Here is a 21489-nt window from a genome sequence, read left to right as displayed (position 1 = left end):
GGTTAAGCAGAGGAGCCCTCAATTCATTTCCAGAAGCGGACCTGATCTTAAAATACCTTTATGCTCTATTATTTTCAGGTGCCACTGATTACAGAATAGTCAGGTTTTCACGCTTTCTCTTCCTCTTTCTGGTCCTGCATGCCCAACCCCCTGTGATATCCCTCACCCCGTGCCATCTCGCATCTCCCATCTCCCATGCCCTCCATGTTCTCTCCAGTCCATCTTTCCACTTATGGCTGATTCTTCTTTTTTTGTTCCTCTTCCAGCTTCTTCATTGTTGTCACCAACTTCTTTAAAATAAGTTTTAAAACTTTAAAAAAGAAATTGTTTTTCCCTTGGAGAAGTGCCCCAAATGGCAAAGTCTTTCCCGCCCTTCCCAGTTTTACCAGTGATTTGCTAAGTAGTGAGTCTGTTACTTGGGCCCATCTCAGGATTGAGGAGGTTTGTGGAAGGCTGGATGGGGACGGAGAGGGTAGAAGCTAGTCTGCTGTACATGGTACTTAGAGATAGTAGAAGCTAGTCTGCTGTAATGGTACGCTCTTGACTCACAGCTTCAGGGTGATCATCTCTAGCTTACTTTTTCATGATGGTTAGTTAATAGAAGTTGCTTATGAGATTTTTCTGGTCCTATTTATTAATTTATTCATCCAGCAAACTGATGGAGCACCAAGTGTGGTCCTGTGTGCCAGCTCCTATACTAAGATGAAAAGATGTCATGTGCCTTCCATAGAATTTTCCAGAATAGAGTTTACTGGGTTGAGAAGTCCTGAGATTCAGAACGTAATTTGGAAAGTACAAGCATTTGAAGGTTAAAATACCAGCAGTCAGGTGTGCATGGTGTTCCTTCCTTGTCTAGAATCTCCTCCTTGAGTGATGTTTCAGGGATATAGGGGTGTGCAGGAGGTACCTGTGGAAGGGAGATAGTATTATGGCATCAGTCACAAACATGGGCCCAGATGTCACGTCTTCAGAGGCCAGCTCCTGCCACCCAGTGTGTCCAGTTCCCACCCGCACTCTTCATGACTTTGTTGTATTTTTTAAGGTACCCATCAATATCTGAAACTGTATTATTTATGTACCTTTTTGCTGCCTTCCTCCCTCTTTAGAATCCCAGAGGGAGGAATCCTACCTGTCTTGTTCACCATTGTGTTCCTAGTACCTAGAACAAAGCCTGACTTGCAATAGGAATTCAATAAACATGAGCTGAATAGATATCCCACGACTCAAAATCCAAGAGCATCTCACCCTTAGGTCACAGTCATGCATGACTGCTTTTGAACTTCAAGACTGCAGTGCTCCTCCTCATGCACTACCTTGTCTGAGTGCATGCCACCACTATGGTTCCGTGCCCATCTATCCCTCTAGTCTGTTTGCTCCAAGATTTCCTTACCCATGAAGTGGGATTGCACCACCTTTTACACCTCTGTAACAGTCATTTTAAGGATGACAGTGATTATGAATTAGCTTTCCAAAGGCTCATCCAAATATTAAGACTTGGACGAAGGGAGTGTTTTTAAAAGGGTAGAAAATGATATGTACCCTTCCTTTTTTGATAATTCAAGGACAATTTGCACCAAAGCTGTGGGCAGTATCAGGTGTTTAACATTCTCTATCTTCCAAGTGATGACGCGTACGATCTAGTTCTCCCTTCCTGGAGAGAGACAGAGACAGCACAAGAGCAAGCAAGTGAGAGCACGCAGGGACAGGGAAGCGGTGAGGTGGATGTCCTCCCGCCAAAATGATGATGTCTAAGGCAGGACCAGAATTACTGGATTTTACACTCTTTTTCATTCCAACCCACTGTTTCCTAGCACCCACACTATCACACTATTCCAAGGAATAAGAATCATGCTTTGATGGATATTCATTTGAGGTTTCATACCCAAAGAAGTGTACTATACCCATACTATATCATTTGTATAATATAGTTAAAGAGACAAATGTTTATGTAAAACAAAGCATTTCTTTTTCTCAGAAGAATGCCATTCAATGAGGATGGGGATGGGGACAGAGTTTAAAGATGGCATTAGCTCGAAATGTGGACCCAAGCAATTTCCTCTAAAGTGTAATTGGCTGTAGTGTTAATCTCTATGTCCATAGTCAAGGAAATCACCATTATAGTTTTCACATGTGAGGGAAGTCAGACATGCCTTGTTTACATTACTGCCATTTATAAAACATTTAAAGCAGCTATTCTGCTGAATAAACATTCAAGAGCCTGAAGGATAAGCATATCACTTAAACTTCTTAAGACTAAACTTTCCAAACCATTTCCTGCCAGAGGGACCCAGCAGCAAAACTGCAAACTCTGTGCCCTGAGATGAGATAGGCTGAATTAGATTAACCAGCTTACTGTTGACGTGTCTATTGATCTGGGTTCAGTGCAGTTTCCTGTCTCTGCCAGCAGTCAGATTGCTGTATACAATAACACAGTGTCCTGGTTTATGTGAAATTGGGGACTCCAAGCATCAATTACTCCAGGAAGGCAGTGGCACTAGGAGATAAGGTTAAGCCGCTTGCAGTGTTTAAGACAGCTAAAATCCAAGCAACACATTTACTGTCTAAAATGTTGCTTAGAAATTTGACAGTGTTCCATTTATAAAATTTCCAAAGAGATCATCCAGTGTTATTCTCTGCAGGTAGTCGTACAAATAGCATTATGAATGCTTACTGTTAAAGTGGTATATCCCACTTGCTCAGTTTCGTGCATGTTTCTTAAATATTTGCATACAAATATTGAACTGGAAGGCAGGACATCAAGAATGTTGTGGCGCCATCTTAGACCATCGGCTGTGCCCAAATGAGGGAATGCAGCTGATGGTAGAAATGGATGTCAACCAACTGACTTGAATATTTTCTTTTCTTTTCTCTGGAACCAATCAAATATATTTGGTCAGCTACTTTCTTTATATTTCTAATACCCATTCATTTATTTTTATAGAGAAAATATTTTTCTAAATACTAACTGCTACATATTTAATGCCAAAAGTATATACAATACAGAAAAGCAAATGCAAGCCACAGACGTCACCACCCAATGATAACTATTGTGAATTTTTGGATGCTAGCAGTATTTTAGGTATTCTTTTTAAATATACCCTCCTCCACCCACCCATGTGCATGCATGACACATACACTTCTCTTCTTTGCTAAATACTCATTTAACTGTGAGTATAATTCACTTCTTTTTTTTTTTTTTTTGATTAAAGGAAATATGGCTTTCCTTAGAAGATTCTTAACTCTTACAGTCCTACAAACATACAGAAAGGATAGAAGTTAAGCCTGTGTTTATATACTTCTGAAGAGTGTAACTAAAAGGCATTTTTATAATCCATGGAGTTGGAACTCTTCAAAATTTTTGATGGGTCAGCTCTGTTCCTGCAAGTCGTCCTTAAGTTTCATGCTTAAAATGTAACTTCTTTCCGTAAAAGATGTTCACAGAGCAAATTCCACGCTTTCTGGTGAAACATATGTGCTATGAATTGGATTAAAGGATAGAGTTTTGAAAGTGACATTTCAGCTTGCTGATCATGACATTTTATGTATTTTTCAATACATATTTATCTCAGAAATATCTCTCTTACTTTATTACAGGTAGAAACAGAGTTTCACGTAAAACGTAGGAAATCCCTCAAATACAGTACTGATGGAAACCAGACCTGGAAATTTGACAAGTCTGGGCACATTTTACTAACTTAATTGTGTTTTCCAGGCTGACCTCCTGAGATTGGTACTGTCCTCAATAGCCTTTGCAACATTCACACCATTCTTTTCCATTTTATACCTTCCAAGAATGAGGCAAAATGAGTGTATTTAAAGTGTATTAAGCATTTATTGGCATAGTTTTAGGCTTTATCTTTTAATGAGATTTTAATTGGTTTTATTGCAGGATTTATGCAAGGTGCCCGGAATGCCAATAGGTGAGAGGGTCCTCATAAGCAAAATGGGCATTGCAATTAATGTCGATCTGACAACCCTAAACAAAACTAGCATCTTACATTCCTGACTGCGTCTGACCCTTAAAGCCTTAGATTTTTTTTCAAGGGGCCTAGACTCTTTGAAGTACTGAGAATTCCTCTCATAGTCTTTCTTTACTGAAATGTCTTGACTTTGTAAATTTTTAATTATCTTCGAAATGTCACTTCTGATGTTATATTTCTCCTGAGAAAGAGGGTCCTCTCTGTATGTTACTTTCAGGTATCCATTACACAGTGATTAACCCAGTGTAAACAACCACACTTTAAAATTATTATTATTTTTTTATAGAGACAGAGTCTTGCTACATTGCCCAGGCTGGTCTTAAACTTCTGGCCTCAAGCAGTCCTCTTGCCTGAGCCTCCCAAAGTGGTGGAATTATAGGCACGAGCCACTTTTTTCATTTATATAGTGGTGGTGGTGTCTAAAAGGAAGAGACGAAGGGAGGCTCCGCAGCTGTTTTTCTCTTATGGGTGCCCAGAAATGGTCATCACCACCCCATGTTGCTTATGTTGCTTGAAACCATAAAGGCCTTTGTGGTCAGTTTAGCTTGTCATTGATGATGTGTGAGGAAGAATTACTGTATTTTTTTGACAAGAATCACATGTATAGCGAGACTAATAATGGCAATAATGTTATTAGGACTCTCTGAAATCACAACACCCACCACCTCCTTGTGGACACTGAAGAGCTATAAATTTAGGTACTCTACTTAATCAAAAGCATCCACACATAAGAATTAATATAAGATTGTCACGGTGGCTCACACCTGTAATCCATGTGCTTGGGAGCCCAAGGCATATCACTTGAACCTAGGAGTTCAAGACCAGTCTAGGCAACATAATACAACCCCACCTCTACAAAAAAAATATTTTTTAAGCTGGATATGGTGCACACCTGTTGTTCTAGCTACTCAGGATGCTGAGGTGAGAAGATTGCCTGAGCCCAGAAGTTCAAGGCTACAGTGAGCTATGATCACACCACTGCAACTACACTCCAGCTTAGGCAACAGAGCAAGACCCTGTCTCTAAAAGATAAAGAAAAAAAATATATAAAAAGACAGCCAGCCAAAAATCAAAATAAGTTGAAAAATGTATAACAGAAGAAGTCAATTGTTTGTCATTATCACATGAAACATTCATGAATCGTGGAGCAGCACTGCCCACATCGCCTGCCATCCTCTGCTGCCAGGGAGTGGTTTTACTTCGCCTTTATCCCTGGTATTATGTAGCCATCTTATCCTTGCTATAGGATTGAGAGCCCTTTGAAGCCCTCTCTTTTATCCTTACAGCTCCCACACAACCAAATAGGGAACCAAACCCTTGTAATTCTCTGTAAACATTTATTTAATCATTAACTGAGCCAAGTTAGACCAATAGGCTTTGCAGGCCTGAGTGGAATGTAAGAAATGAGAATGAAATAAAGGTCGGCTTCAGGTGCGCCGTGGTTAGGGTATAGCTCATCCCCACCGAAACTCATAGTGACATTTGATCCCCAGTGTGGCGATATTGGAGGTGGGGCATGGTGGGAGGTGCTTGGGTCACTGGGGCAGATCCTCATGAATAGATGAATGCCCTCCTGTAGAGATGAATTCTTGCTCTGGCAGGAGTGGAGAGCAGATTGTTAAGAGTCCAGCTTCCTCAGTGTCTCTTGCTTCCTCTCTTGCTGTGTGATCTCTCTGCACACACCCACTCCCCTTCCACTTTCTACCGTGAGTTGAAGCAGCCTGAGACCCTTGCCACATGCCACTGCCCAGTCTTGAACCTTCTAGCCACCAAAATTGTGGGCCAAGTAAACCTCCTTTCTTCGTAAATTACACAGTCTCAGATATTCTGTGATAGTAACACAAAACAGAGTAAGATAATGTGTTAAAACACTTGGGCAGGCTTTGGAAAGGTTTGAGGTAGTGTGGAGAGCAAAGAGAAGCCAGTGAATTTTTAGGGCGACCTAAGCTGATTTTAAGAGTGAAAGTAGATGAAGAAAAATGAAGGGGCTTCGAGAAGAATGTCCTGATGATGCCTCTGAGCCTAAGGTTTGTTGGCAGTGTTGGTGAAGATAAGATATCCTCTCCTGGATGCTTGCAAGGCCTCCGAACTGGTTTTTAATCATGAGTTTCTCTTATTCCAGTTCATCCTCAATATAAGGGGTTTCTGACCAGGTTGAACTTCCGATCCATTAATGGCTTTTCAAGCTGGTCCACAGAACTCCGTCCACCTCTGCAGCCTTGCCCCCCGTTCCCCCTCTGAACCTTCCCACTGACCTTCCCACTGTTCTCTACTTCACAAGGGGCTGTAGGGCATACCAGATCCAGTCCTGGTCTCATCTGCCTGTGTTTTTAACATTTTATGTTGACATGCTGGGAGTTATTTCCCTAAGTGAGGCCCTTTTCTGAATATATCTGTGCCCTCATAGCCCAGCAGAGTATTCAGACTTTTGAATGATTGAAACAAAGCTGTTGGAAAAGAGCAGAAAACAAAATAACAATACCAATTTGAGCTAACAGACATAACTATCAAGGATCGGGCTAGAAAGACGAGAAAAACTGAACCCTGCGCAGAGAGGTGTTGACAACCACCAGATCCAGAAGAGTGACCTAGATAACAGGACCTCAGTTCCGACATGATGTTACTAGAGATATTTAAAAACTCTCTTTTGGAGAAGTTGTGGGAACACGGGAATAACGTCACAGGGTGGGGGAGGAGAAATGATGGTAACTGTTGATTCCCCAGCACGGCTCACCTGATAGCATCATCAATTAAGTTAGGATAATAGTGATTTGAGCACACTTAAAGTAGTAGATGCAAGAATGGGAGGAGTGGGCCGAAACACACGTGGAAGCAAAATAGAGCAGAAATACATGGAGCAAAAAAAAGTTCAGAGCACTCCGAGATTCCAAAGAAGTAACATCTTACATGATATATCCAGCCTTTTCGCTCGATGGAAAGAAGGAAGTGTAGTGTCCCCAAATACCAGCAGGAGCCTTGGGAAGAGCTTTGTGGAGACCCAGGTGAAGGTGGAGACACTGATGTACTCACTGGCAGTGAGACTCCTGGGGAAACCAACAGGCATCTCTACTCCGTTTTCTTTTCTTTCTTTCTTTCTTTTTTTTTCTTTGAGATGTAGTCTCATTCTGTCACCCAGGCTAGAATGAATGGCACTATCTCAACTCACTGCAACCTCCACCTCCTGGGTTCAAGTAATTCTCCTGCCTCAGCCTCCCCAGTAGCTGGGATTACAGGCATCTGCCACCATGCCCAGCTAATTTTTGTATTTTTAGAAGACAAGGGGTTTCACCGTGTTGGCCAGGCTGGTCTCAAACTCCTGACCTCAAGTGATCCACTCACCTCAGCCTCCCAACGTGCTGGGATTACAGACATGAGCCACTGCACCCAGCCTCCATTTTCTAATCAGAACTTTGCTCCCTTCCTCTGTCGTTTCCTTGTTTCCCGTTTTCTTCTGCCTCCTCTCTGCATACACCCTGCTCAATTCTGAGCATTTTTAAGTGTGTCCTTACTCTCTTCCCACTGGCATAACTGTGATTGAAAGAGGAAGCATGTACTTTGTAGGAGGTGACTTGGCAGAGGCATGGCCCTACCTGGACTTTGGGTCAGATGGGCCAGAACTGGGCCTAAATCCTTATGCAGCCCCCTGCCTATCTTTGTGACCCTAGACACATTTCTGCATCTTTTGATTGGAGGTGATTTCACTGCCCTCGCAGAAATGCAAGAATGAAGGGTCCAGGGAAGAGAATGAACATTTGTCAGTGTTTATAGTGAGCTTGTCACAGGCCAAAGAGCTATGTATCTGTTCTCAATTCTCATGTCAAGCTGGTGAAGTAGGTTCTGGTACTCTGTTAATGAGATTATACACACAAAGACCTTGACACTGTTCCTCACTCCTCCTACACCCATAAACGTGTCACCTGTCCTCCCTTATGATTGGTAGGTGTCACCTGAGCAGGTGAAAAACAGTACCTTCTTTTAATATTGGGGGCATAGGGTCACAGGAGAGTGTGCAGCCAACCCCTTATCACCACACTGTGTTGAAAAATCAAGTCAGGAAGAAATTGTCTGTATTCCTAAATGACCGTTGTGCACGGAATTCTAGTTTTCTTAGAAATGACATGGTTGAAATCATCCCAGACACCGTATTTCCTGAGAACCAAGTCCAGGCCGTGGCCGTGATGACAGTGTTGTGGTGCACATCCCAGGAGACCACAGTGGTTGAGTCACTCTTATTACATAGTCTGAGCACCTTCCCAGGTATCAAGCTTTTGATAATATCAACTATGTCAGTCAAGAGAGAATGATCAATTATTTCCACTTTATACCACTGGATGTGTCTCTCCTCCTTGTATGTAGAAAAGTCATGACACCTTGAGCTGCCGTGTATACTCCCCAGGCCAGCAGGCTCCAGTGCAGAAGGTGGTGTCTAAAAGAAATACTCCTGTTGCCACTCAGGTCACTAAATACCTCAACCAACATCCACATGCAAAGTGTGTGGGGCAATTCACCCAGGAAAGAGTGGTTCTGATTTATGTTAGCATGTCACAGAGGAATTAAACCATAAGCTTACTGAATAAAAGAAAGAAAACTCAAACATTCCTCATACTCTTCCAATTCCTCGTCTCCACCACTGCACCACACCACATACAATACATGTGTGACTGCACACATGACCTGTCTTTGCATTGATTATGATAACAGAGAAGGTGTGTGTCTATATGTTACATGTTGGGAAGTCCTTAGTCCTGGCCTCACATTGAGTACATTTCATAAAAACACAGTATCACTCAGATGTTCACATTTTCATATGAATTCTAAAAATCTTCCTAGCCTTGCAGTGTATACTTAATTATATAAATTTACAACATATAAAATATATGTTAGAAATTTAATGAACCACATTCTACTAGGCAGGATTTTTGGTAACTGAGGATAAACTTTACATATAAATGTTAAAGTGGTGACTTACTTTGGATTTCTATCTGTAAATATCTTACCTGATACAGTTTTATCCTTATAAAAACTTTGTGATAAAAATAATAATGCTATTGATAACTAATATTAGCTAACATTTACTAAATGCTTTCTCTCAAGAGTTTACATGCATTTTCTAATTTGGTTTCTGTAGCATCCCTGTGAGGTGAGCACTTTTTAAAGAAACCACTTTACAGTAGTACACAGAATATATAGAAACTTAGAGACATGACTCAGCCAAGATCCCATAGCTATAAGTGGTGGGAACCAAGATTTGAACCCATCTCTCTGACCCATTTCTTTGCTCTTGGTTTGGAAAACTGAATTGAGGAATATTTTTCTCCATCTATGAAAGATGTTAATTTGTGACTGCCCCACACAACACACTAGTATCTAACATTAATTTTAATATTTATCTCACAGAAGATAGAATCAACTATACTTGGCTTCTTGAAGCAATTCTCTTCCTTGTTCAAACTCTTGGTACTGTCCCTGATGACACCACCACATCAGCTCTGCCTTTTTCATGTTGAGAATATCTAATAGCATGACATTAAAAGAAGTAATATTGAATCCTTGGGGCTCCTGATAATCAAATAACCCTCCAAATAAATATTCTGCTAGAGTTTTGATGAGAAATTTCCTGTGAAATGAAGTTTGTTTCTCATTCAAACAACCAGTGCATTTTTCAGTTAAAGTGCTGTTCATCTCTTGACCCAAGAAATAGAATTAAAGGAATAAGGGATTATAGGTCACCAAAGTAGAAAGAAAACCTGAAGTCATCTTTTTCCCTCTAGTTAAAGTTTACTTTGTCTCACTTTTTTTCTTCCTAGTCAAAATATTATATGTGAAATTTCAGTTTGCATTAAAATCATAATTCTCAAATACTTTTTCACCATAATGTATCAAACAAGCGTATTTCTAAAAGTTTAAGGAACTTGACTACTTGAGGTTCTCAAAGGCTGATAGCTGGGTGGTACAGCTCCTGTTTCCCGAATGCTTACCCCGAGTGAGCAGTTCTAGGGGACCGTTGGGTCATGCCTAACACATTTCTATCGCCATCTTTGCCTGCCTCTCTCTTCTGCATCCTTAACTCTTTGCAAAATAATTTCACAAGAAATCAGCTATAGGTGCCTGTGCCGTGGGGTGTGTTTACTTTAACAAGTAAACAGCCTTGTTAAAAACGCACTAAAGGCTGACATTCCCTTGGTAGTCCTGGAAAAGACGTGTTAGTAACATTAGATGAGAAGTCACTAATATTGCTGTTCTCTCTCTCTTTTTTTTTTTTTCAAAGACGGGGTTTCACCATGTTGGTCAGGCTGGTCTTGAATTCCCGACCTCAGGTGATCTGCCTGCCTTGGCCTTCAAAGTGCTTGGATTACAGGTGTGAGCCACCACGCCTGGCCCAATATTGCTGTTCTCTTATTGAACAACTGGATAACTAGTCATACAAAACCTCTGTGATTTGGTTCTGCTGCCCCCATTCGGGCCACCTGCAGACAGTCTTCACTTAGGCATCATCCTCATTGTCAATTACTTTTCTTTGCTGAAAGACTTCTTCTTTAATGAATGTTATTATTTGCACTTAAGAGAGTGGCTTATTCTACCTAATTTGACTTATGTCCAGGACAGAGACTTTTGTTTTTTAGAAGACACACATAAGATAAAAGGTAAGTCATGTGTTCATGGTTATGTCTGTAAAAAATGCAGTTCTGCTGATTTGTAACTAAAGCAGCCTATTAATTAGCCAAAGTACTTAAAATTGTTTTACACCACAGACAGTATTCAAGCTTTGAGAAATAACAAGGTGTGTTGTTTGCATGAGAATCTCAGACATATATTATCCGGAGAGAGCTCATTAGTTTTTTCTCTTTTACAGAAAGTTAGATAACAGCCTCTTTGACAGAAAAATGTCTATTTTCTGACAAAGGACAGGAGGCACACTTCTTCTTAGTATCAGTCATTCTGAGTTTTCTAATAAAGCCTCATTGTTATTCATTCTAAAGAAAATTGTGTCACCTTAAAAACTAGAATCATGCTGGTTATTTCTATTTAAAATAGGGATTAAGAGATTTAAAATGAAACTCTTGGTAAATATCAATTGGGAATGTCTGTAAAGTTTACTGTATCTCTTTATTAGTGTGCAGTTTGGGGGATTTGTAAAAAGGGTGAAAATACCATCTCGGTAAAAGAAAAGGTGGTGTGTGCATTTAACTCTTGAACGGTTCTGTACCTTATTTGTGTAATTTGCTTTGTCCTGAAGTGAGTGAAACTTGATCCATGGTGTCCCAGCCTGCTGTGACCTCTGACACTGCTTCTGAGGATCAGGGACAGTTGTTCTACTCCCACCATTGGAAATACTTTTGCCGGGAACCCCATGACTGGAGTTTCACGTTTTCTGTGTCCTGATTTGTTTACATTAAATTACTTTAATGTTGAGAGATGTAGGAAATCAGCTCCATCTCTCAGCAGTTAGGGTGAGGGTTGCTTATTGAAAACACTTACTGCTGTGCTTAATTTTAAAATATGTTTGCTTTCCTTTTTGTCTTTACCCAAGAGTGACAAAACAACCAACCATTTGAATGGGAGACAATCAGAATACTGAATCTTAACTAATCATGAGCCCCTGTGTGAGATAAAGGAGGAAGTATTTGAGGCATGAATTGCTGATGTAGGCTTGATAAGTCTTGTTTTCCTAGTTAAATTATAAGCAGAGAGCCCTCACCCACCCCAACTCACCAAACACACGGGTGAACATACCTGTGTGTGAGCAGGCACCATGGCAGATGGTGGCTTAAAGCTGGGCACACAGTAAGTCGACAGCTAAGTGCTTATCGGTCAATGAGTGTGTAGAGTCCAGGATTGATCCTGTGAAAGTATAGGTGATACTGCTTTTCTCTGACTGTATGGGACAAGACCTCGATCTACTAGTGAGGTAGAAGGCAAGACTTTACTCCAGACCAGATTGAAGTCTGGTTGAAATGGAAAAGATGAGAACACCTCTCCAGAAGGCACACCTGCCAGTGCCATGTCAGTTTACCATTGCTATGGCAACACCTGGAAGTTTCCACTGCTTTCCAGGGCAGCAACCTGGAAGTTACCACCCTTTTCCTAGAAACTCCTAAATAACCCATCCCTTAATTTGCATGTAACTGAAAGTGGGTATAAACATGACTGCAGAATTGCCACTGAGCTGCTTCTCTCCACCCACTGTCCAGGGGCACCTCTGTTCTGCAGGGGCAGTCGGGGATGTAACACTACAGCCTCAGTAAAGCTGTTTTCTTCCATCACTGGCTGGCTCTGGAGTTCTTTCCTGAGTAAAGCCAAGAACCTTCCCAGGCTAAGCCCCAACTTTGGGGCTTGCCTGCCCTGCATCAGTAGGAGCTGACAAATCTTGGTAGCAGAAGGAAGGCCATAAAAGGGGCTCCTTCCAGGCAAACGCTGCCCATTTCCTATTTCCCAACCATGCTGGATTTGCTGAAACTCATCATAGCAAATGACATCTGAGACCTGTAGTCTAGTTTCATACCCCTGTGTGCTAAAGATGTGTAGTGAATAGCTGGGGGCACTCGGGCCCAGCGAGTAGCCTGTGCCACTGATGGCCACTGTTCTTTTTCCTTCTGGCCCAGCAGCCACCTTCCACATCTGCACTGGGACCTCCCACCGCGCCTCCCATCCCTTCCATGGGACTTAAGTGAGGAGGTGGTGAAATTATGCTTGACTATTTTGGTTCATGCATGTGAAAGGGTTTTTTTAATCATCCATGTGCCCCCCCACCGCCACAGGTGCTGCCACTCCCCTCAGCATCAGCATCAGTCCTCATCCATGAGCTGCTGTGGTTTAGTGGCAGCAGCAGTCAGATGCCCAGCCCCAGGGGATGGGAGGACACTATCCAAAGAACACGCTGTGGTGTTCTTCCTGCTGCCAGCCATAACAGCCGCAGCAGAAACGAGTCAGAATCCTGAAATCTGTGGCTTTTTCTCAACCCTAGAGGACGTTAGGAAAGTAAAGGGGCAAGAGGAACTGCAGGAGGTGAGTCCCTGCCCATCTCAGGCCCAGTCTCTGCTGCTGCCGTTCCCCTTCCTCGCCAGCTCCCCAGGCCTTTGCTGTGCCCGTCACTTCACCCGCTTCCTGGATGCTCACTTCCTTTTCTTAGAGCCTGGCACCCTTCTTTAAAATGCAAGCCCCTCTTTGCACCTGACACCTCACTGCACTCACACGGGATTAAGATTTGTGGATTTCACCCTGAAAACTGATAAAGTGAACAGAGGAGAGTGTTTCTCTTAAAATAATTTTTTAAAAACACTGCAGATGGATTTGAATGCTTTATTAATTTGTTTTCTAATGCATTAAAACATTTTTCATTTCACCTGGCCTATCTAGAGTGTTAAGAGAATTTAGGCCAACATAGGAATATTTATCAACTGCGTTCAGATGTCAGTGTAACAGATTCCATATAGTCAGATTAGGTAAGTTCAAGAAGCAGGTGTGAAAGAGCTCATTTCCTGGCGATTCTCACCTGAAAGTCCCAATGACTTCAGCATCAGATGTCTCTTAGTTGAAAAATGCAAAATCAAAGATTTTTTTTCCAGTAAATGTATAACATACCTAACTGATTTCACTAGAGCCCTGAGGCTGATGTTGGTGAAATGTGCTTATGATGCAAAGGTTTACAGTGTGTGTGTGATTTTCCAATTTTTTTTTGACAATAAGCATCCCCAGACTCAAATTACTCCCTGTAGTTGCTATAATGATGCAGGTACAATCGTTTGGCTTAATTACGGCTGACTGTCTCAAACTACCTTTCCCTGGAGTCACTGAAAGTTTTATTGGCATTCTTTAATATGATTATAAAAATTAATGGACTTGTAATTAGGTATAAGAGAAGCACATCCAAAGTTTGCCAAATAAACAACCGTTCTACTTACAAAGTTACACATTTCTGCTTATGAGGCCATAATAGAGATACCACGAATTCGAAGTCTTATGCTGGCTCATGTTTACATCACGAAAGATAATTTGAAAATGAATTCAGATCCTCTTATTGTAGGGGAATGTATCTGATGGCAATAACTTAAGCAGACCCTTAGGATGATCCTGTATGGCATATGCATCTGAATATGTGTTCTGAGATAGGGCATCCAGGAATGGCCCGCCCAGAGATTCGTTCCTTGTCTGTGAGGAACATCTGAGCCCTGCTCCCATCCCGTTGAACACAGGCTGTATGGAGGATTGAAGCCTTGAGTTTTGGGTTAAATGAAGGTTTCTAGGTGGAGGTTGTTAAGCGGAAGGCGTTAAGTGAAAACGCTGTATGAACTGCATGCTGTTTGCAGGTGGCTGTGGTTTTCCTACCCAGCCTGCCACCTCTGGGCCATGAGGTTATGCTGTCCAGCCTGCCACCACTGGGCCATAAGTAAGGTGGATGTCTTGTCCAGACCACTGCCACTGGACTCTCTTTCCTGTATGTAAGCCCCAAATAAGACCCCATGTGTCATTTGCTTTCTCTGGGCCTCTCCTTTGGCCTCATGAACTTGATGGCTTCCCTATTGAGGGTGATAGAGGTTCCATACAATACTTGCAGCTTTCATTGAAAGGGGAATATGTTATTAACTTCAATACTGTCAACATTATTAGTAAATGTTGAGGTACTTAGCTTTCTACATATTTTCTATATGCTAAGTGAGATCTAGGCTTAGTCAACACATTTACTATTCAGAAACCTCTAATCAAGTGATAGAATTCTGACTTACAAAAATTCTGACTACAGTCTAGCTGCCACTGAGTTTTAAGCATAACGTGAGAGGCATCTTTGGAATTTAGAACCTTCTTTGAAAGATATTAGATATCTCCCATAGTTCCCTTGCGTGTGAGCAAAATGTCTTCACTTTATCCCCATTCTGTAACTTGAGCATATCTTCTGCTATTGCAAAACCAGGCACTGACAGATCAATAGAACTCAGGTGTGTGGATTTCTGGCGGTACTTGTCTGACTATACAGTCAGCCCTCTGCATCCATGGGTTCTGCATCAATGGATTTGACCAACCACAGATCATAAATATTTGGGAAAAAATGAATGACTGCATTATACTGAACATGTTCAGACATTTTCTTCCTTGTTATTCTCTAAACAACACATGATAACAACTATTTATATAGCATTTGCATTGTATTAGGTATCAAAGGTAATCTAGAGATAATTTAAAGTATACAGGAGGATGTGGGCAGGTTATATGCAATTATTACATCATTTTATATAATAATTTGCACATCCATGGATTTTGGTATCCACAGGATGTCCTGGAACCAATCTCCCGTGGATACCAAGGGACAACTGTATTTGGAAAGCTTCAGAAGCTTTGCAGATGAATGCAGAAGGCTGGGAGTCAGTGGGAGCTTTACTAACCTCAGAACAGCCATTCATTTGATCTGTGTATAGAATGAGAATTTCTCTGTATGAGCTATGGGTGATTAATCCATTTGCCTTCATTCTTCAGTGGCTGGCATATAGATTGAAGTGTTTTGCTTTTCTATCTATTGGCAGAGGCAAATAGAAACAGAGCTTGCTCTCTCTTGCAGTATACCCACACTCCAAAGTGCCATAAAACGACCTTCAAAATTAAACCATCATGTTTTCTTGGCACAGGCAGAGCAAGAAACTGGGGTTGGGTACACTGGGGCTGCAGCTGGCATTGGGGCCTGGGTGGTTGAGGGCCGGCATCAGCAAAAGGTAACTGTGCCCATTTGGTTGTTTTCAAGTGCAGACCTCAGTGGATTCAAGTTCTGGCCTCTCAGGATACCAGACATAGCAGTTGCTTAGGATGGCCATTGTCACTGAGAGGGTTTTCTATAGTATTTTTTTCTGGATCTAAGCCATTTGTGTGTCACAGAACGTTCCCTTCCATAGATTCATGTATTATGCCTCAAATATTGCCAGGAAAGTAACATATTAAGCACATATTTAGACCTTCTTTTTCCTTCTGTTATTAAATTGGAGATAAACTCATATAAAGAATAGATTCTAGAATGTAATATGGTTATATGGATGCATATAAGAAATGCCACCCTTTGCAAAAGTAACAGGGAATAAAAGGAAGAGAATGTTTGTTTTATTTAGTTCTCAGATATGTTGAGCAAAGAGTTTTAGTCACTTGCCCAGTTCTTGATCATCTGTGTGACTTGGTGAAGTCACTTAGCTTTCTGCACCTCTGTTCTTCATTTGTGCAATGTGGCATTTGGACTGGAAATGATGCTTTCCTATTCCAAAGAGTGGCTCTCAATCTCAGTGGGCTCTTTCACACTTCCTATCTGTAAAAAGTTGAAGATACATGTGATGAATATGTTCAGAAGTCATTAAAACATTTTCACCAAATGCAGTGGCTCATGCCTATAATCCCAGCACTTTGGGAGGCCAAGGCTGGAGGATTGCTTGAAGCCAGGAGTTCAAGACCAGGCTGGGCAACATAGTGAGATTCCATCTCTATAAAAGATTTAAAAATTAGCTGGGTATTGTGGTGTGTGCCTGTAATTCCAGCTACTTGGGAGGCTGAGATGGGAGGAGTGCTTGGCCCCAGGAGGTTGAGGCTGAAGTGAGCTGTGATCACACCACTGCACTCTAACCTGAGCAACAAAGAGAAACCTTGTCTCTAAAACAAAAATTAGACTGGTCCAATGGTAGTGGGTTATTTATTTATTTATTTTTTTTGAGACAGAGTTTTGCTCTTGTTACCCAGGCTGGAGTGCAATGGCGCGATCTTGGCTCACCGCAACCTCCGCCTCCTGGGTTCAGGCAATTCTTCTGCCTCAGCCTCCCAAGTAGCTGGGATTACAGGCGTGCACCACGATGCCCAGATAATTTTTTGTATTTTTAGTAGAGACGGGGTTTCACCATGTTGACCAGGATGGTCTCGATCTCTTGACCTCGTGATCCACCCGCCTCAGCCTCCCAAAGTGTGGGTTATTAGAACTTATTAATGTTAGTGTCCCAAAAGTTGGTGTATAATCCACCACTGCTAAAATCTGACTGGCTAAAAATAAAAAAATAAAAATAAATAAAAAGATACTTTGCAAGCTCCCGGATCCTTCTTTCCAAGATCAATGGTGCCTGGGGTGGGGATCCTGTCTCATTGTTCCCTCCCTAGCATCCAGCATAAGCGTCAGTAGAAGTGAGTGCTCAGTGAATGTTTGCGAAACAGAATCACGTTTCTTTCCTTTGGTTTTTAGGAGGATAGAAGCTCTGCATCCTGGTGGTGTGGTGGGTACGTGAATCTCCTGATGTGTTAACATTCATTTTATTTTTCAGCATGCCCTAGAGTTCCTTTTTCTTGGTGAACAACTCTAGGAATTTTAACACGCAGAACTGCATACCGCAAGAAAGTCCATTTTTTACTGTATGTTAATATAAACATAAAACTTTAAAACATGGCTCCCCTTTCGAAAGAGTCACTTTCAGCACTCCGAATAGATGAACCAGCAGCTGAAGCCTTTCTCTCCAAAGCATTCTATGCCTCTTTTCATTTCCTTCTATTTATAGTTCTATTTGATTTTTTTCATAATTTATTTAAATAAACTTTTTATGCTGAGATAAGGATCTGCCTTTGTTATAAAATAGTGCTTTTAAATAATGAGACAATACGTGTTTTCCTCCAATAAGTTCTTCAGTGGAAATGAAATGATTGCTCAGCATTTCTTGAAGCAGCAGTGAACAGAAGTATTAGTGAACAGCATTCATTGAGTGCGGTATGCCACACTGCTAGCTCAGCCTGCCTTGTTTCCCTTCATCCTCAGAGCTCCCCCAAAGTACGTAACTGCATCTTTCTTTGACAGATGAGAAATTAAAGACTCAGAGTGGCCCAAGGTACATGGTGACAGAGATGGGATTGGAACCCAGTTCTCCCTGTCTCTAAATCCCATGCCTCTTCTATTCCAGGAGGACTCTCTGTAAACAGATACAGTTTATAAAGACAGTTTGGCAGGTGTGTTTTCTGCATGTATACAGGCACTCACACATACATTGGAAAGGCAGGCAGTGGGTGGCAGGGAGTTGCCAAGGAACTGCCAGAGACTTTGTTCAGCGTCTCCCCTGTTTTCTGAAATAGCAGAAACTGATGCAGGAATAGCCACATTCATTGAGATGCCTGTGTCGACCCTGCAGCCAGCTGAAAAACCATCTGCTCTTCTAGCCATGGCGTCTGCACGTGAGCTTTTGTTCCATAATGCAGCAGTATCCCTAGAGTGGAGAGAGCCAGTAGCCTAGCTTTGTCCCCTCCTTTTCCTCTTGTCACAACTCTGTGTCCGCAGCTAGTCCTCTATTTTTTATTGTCCATCTTGTGAGTGACTAGACCATCACCAATGTGCTGTTGATACCTGATCAGGGTTCAGTAAGTACTAAGCCATGTGACGGATGGGCAGAGGGCTGGCAGCAGTTTCCTCTTTCTGCTACAGACTAAGACTCCTTAACTAGAGATGAGGCAAGGAGGCAGAGAGACCCCATCTGCTGCCACAGATTCATTTCCTGACTTGCATTTCTTGCCTCTCCTGAGGGTTTGTTAACTCTTCAGTCTTTGGCAAAAGTTCCATCAGGCAGCAACCACAAATATCAGCCATCCCTCAATAAGCTAACTGTAGGAAAATGAAGAATTTTTTTTTTTCTGTTATTGCTTAATAAGTGTTGGAAGTCAGCAGTCTTGGATCTTGCTTTTTCTGCCTCTAATTAGCTGGATGATATTATACCAGTTACTTAAACTCTGTAACCTGCCTTCTTCCATGAAAGAAGAATTATAATATTCCCTATCTTACAAGGCTGTTTTCAGGTTTAACTGAGATAGTGAATATAAAGCCCCTTAACATAGCTAGAGATCAATTGTGATTAGGATTACTATTTGCAACCAAGATCCACATGGTCATAGCTCACAGAGATAGTTCATTTATGAAAATCCACCTTCTTTACCATGACCTTCACTTACCAATCATGTTCCATGCTGTCTAGTTGGCTTCCTCGATTTTACCCAATTCAAGATGATAACACAATATCCTGGAATTACTACAAGGGCGTGGCATTCTGCCTTTTGTTGGGTTGGGCAGTTGCAACACATTCGAATAGTCTGTTGCTGAAGAACCTAGGAGAAAGCCAGGTAGAAATTGCTCTACCAAGGAGCTCAATCATTTTTGGCTCAGTTACTGTTTCTCCAGTTCTCATGAACCACTTGCTCAGAAAGGAAAGCTTGCATCCTTTATTCTTGAAAGCAGGAAGGAGGTGCTCTTGCTCCACACCTAGTAGGAAGTAAATGTTTGATACTCCTGTTTTTTAAAAATTCTATTCATGCTTTTATTCAGGTTTTTCAGGTTTCCTTAACACAGCAGGCTAGGCTTTGCTGAAGGTAACCGGGGTTAGGGGTGCCACCCATGTCTGTAGGGCAGAGCAAAGCTCCCTGGTCATCCTCATGAAACCATGGCCATGACCTCGCTAACTCTGGGCTCCGCCTTCACTGACCAGCCATTGGGGATTGTCAGCTTAGGGCAATGACCGCTTAGTCCTCACAGCTCCATGTGTGAGATGTCTGTGGCTTCTCCAGGCTAAGCCCTGTTACCAAACCAAACTGGGTCCATTTGCCTGCTCACAACAGAATGCCAAACACCAAAGCACTAGGTTTTTATAGCAAGCAAGGTTGTGAATCAACTGACAAGGGGACAGGAAGATATGCGGAAATCTACCTCCCAAAGCTGGGGCCTGCATTGCATTTTATAAGCATAGGGTAATGAAGTCCGACCTGATTGGATTTTGAGATGAGGTGATGCTGGGAGGTACGATCTGCTTGGATCCTGCCATGGGTGATGCCAGAGCTCAGTCTCATTGGATCCCGGATCCCGCCATGTGATGTCCACTTTCCTAATTCAGTCCCATTCCTTGGTCCCAGTGCTTAGGTTTTGCCCATGGTTGCGTGCTTGGGTTATCTAGGGATGCTCAGGTTTTGTGACCTTTAACCTGAGAGTCCATGGCAACTGAAAAGCACCTCACAGCTTGGTTACATAAAAGTTGAACCAGTTTGGTCTGACATGGTTACAGCTGTTCCTCAATGGATCAGGGCTCCTGAGCATTAATAGTCACCTATCGCGTCACAGTCCCAAATACATGGGAGGCCTGGGGTTAAATCTGACTGTTTGACTTTCTCTCTGTATTTGCCTATTTTCTGACACCTTTCTAAGGGGTTGACTGTTTTTGGCAATTTTTGTAATACATAAAGGACATCAAGGTGCAGTTCAGTTGAGTGTTGTAAAACAGAATGACAGCTAGTGAAAATTTTCTATCAAAATAGAATAATTTTAACTTTTTAAATAATTAAGGGAACAGCATTCATTATAAATATTCTAAAATGCAGAAAAGCATAAAGAAAAAGTAAAAATGACCCCACTTCCCACTGACATCTTCTAGGATCAACTTCCCATTACCTCTTCACACACAGACACACACACACACACACACACACACCCCAATTAGTGATTTTGAATAGGCATTCTTCTGGATTTTTAACTAACTTTAGCTAAAATTGGCACCTAGGTTGGAACTTAGTGAAATATGATTAATCTGTCTTTTGCTGAGTCACTAAGTGAATGTTGGCTGTTTACAGAAAAAAAGACAGAAATGCGAAAGTCATAATCACCAGCATTATGTATGTGTGATTTTTATCTTCTTTTTAAAACTGCTGCATTATCCTGAGTTTAATGTGGTTCCTTAAGACCGAAAAATGAAGTGATTTTAAAATTGGCTAGAAAGTATCTATTTGCTTGGCTGATTGAATTTTTTGACAACTTTAATTTCTGAGTCTTGCTGTTATCATCGTTAATGTTAGGAGCTGCACTGTGAATACCAAGGTCCAGAAACCACTTCTCACTTTTATCTTCTTGATAAATAACAGCAGATTCACCTTCTACAGTAAGGCAAAGGTTACCCAGCAAAATATGGTGTGGAATATTCAAGCAAAGAACGAGTTTGTGTTAAAAATACTTTAAGGAGGCCGGGCGCAGTGGCTCACGCCTGTAATCCCAGAACTTTGGGAGGCCGAGGCGAGTGGATCACAAGGTCAAGAGATCGAGACCATCCTGGTCAATATGGTGAAACCCCGTCCCTACTAAAAATACAAAAAATTAGCTGGGCATGGTGGCGCACGCCTGTAATCCCAGCTACTCAGGAGGCTGAGGCAGGAGAATTGCCTGAACCCAGGAGGCGGAGGTTGCGGTGAGCCAAGATCGCGCCATTGCACTCCAGCCTGGGTAACAAGACCAAAACTCCATCTCAAAAAAAAAAATAAATAAGGAAACCTGGAGGCTTGAATTTACTAACTCACTCAGCATACACCTGCTCTAAGTAAGAGAGAAGGAATAGAACCATTTTTATGTCCCAAAGTCATTAAATGCAAACTAATGATGTTTACATTGCTGAAGACTTCACAAAGGAACACATGCTGGAAACTTGGAGGTTGGTTTCTGAGGAGGTTTGTGTGGTGGGAACGGGCAGATGGTCTGTGTTTCTTCTGAAGG

At 41.8% G+C, this 21489-nt stretch overlaps 1 protein-coding gene and 1 long non-coding RNA gene across 50 annotated transcripts in view; one reads left to right on the top strand and one right to left on the bottom strand.

Moving 5' to 3' along the window:
* The window catches only part of PARD3 (par-3 family cell polarity regulator), a 716461-nt gene that overhangs the window by 606846 nt on the left and 88126 nt on the right, over positions 1-21489 (top strand). The window lies entirely within an intron of this gene.
* The window catches only part of LOC118155299 (uncharacterized), a 61543-nt gene that overhangs the window by 3427 nt on the left and 36627 nt on the right, over positions 1-21489 (bottom strand). The window contains exon 6 of one of the 2 annotated variants that reach the window (XR_004745579.3): positions 819-907. This is a non-coding gene — a long non-coding RNA (uncharacterized LOC118155299). Of the gene's footprint in view, positions 1-818; positions 908-15980; positions 16261-21489 lie in introns of those variants that run through there. The other variant, XR_004745578.3, reaches the window with a different exon arrangement.

This window comes from Callithrix jacchus, chromosome 7, assembly GCF_049354715.1.
Source record: "Callithrix jacchus isolate 240 chromosome 7, calJac240_pri, whole genome shotgun sequence".
In the NCBI taxonomy this organism is placed as follows: domain Eukaryota; kingdom Metazoa; phylum Chordata; class Mammalia; order Primates; family Cebidae; genus Callithrix; species Callithrix jacchus.
This window is presented reverse-complemented; position numbering and strand designations above follow the sequence as displayed.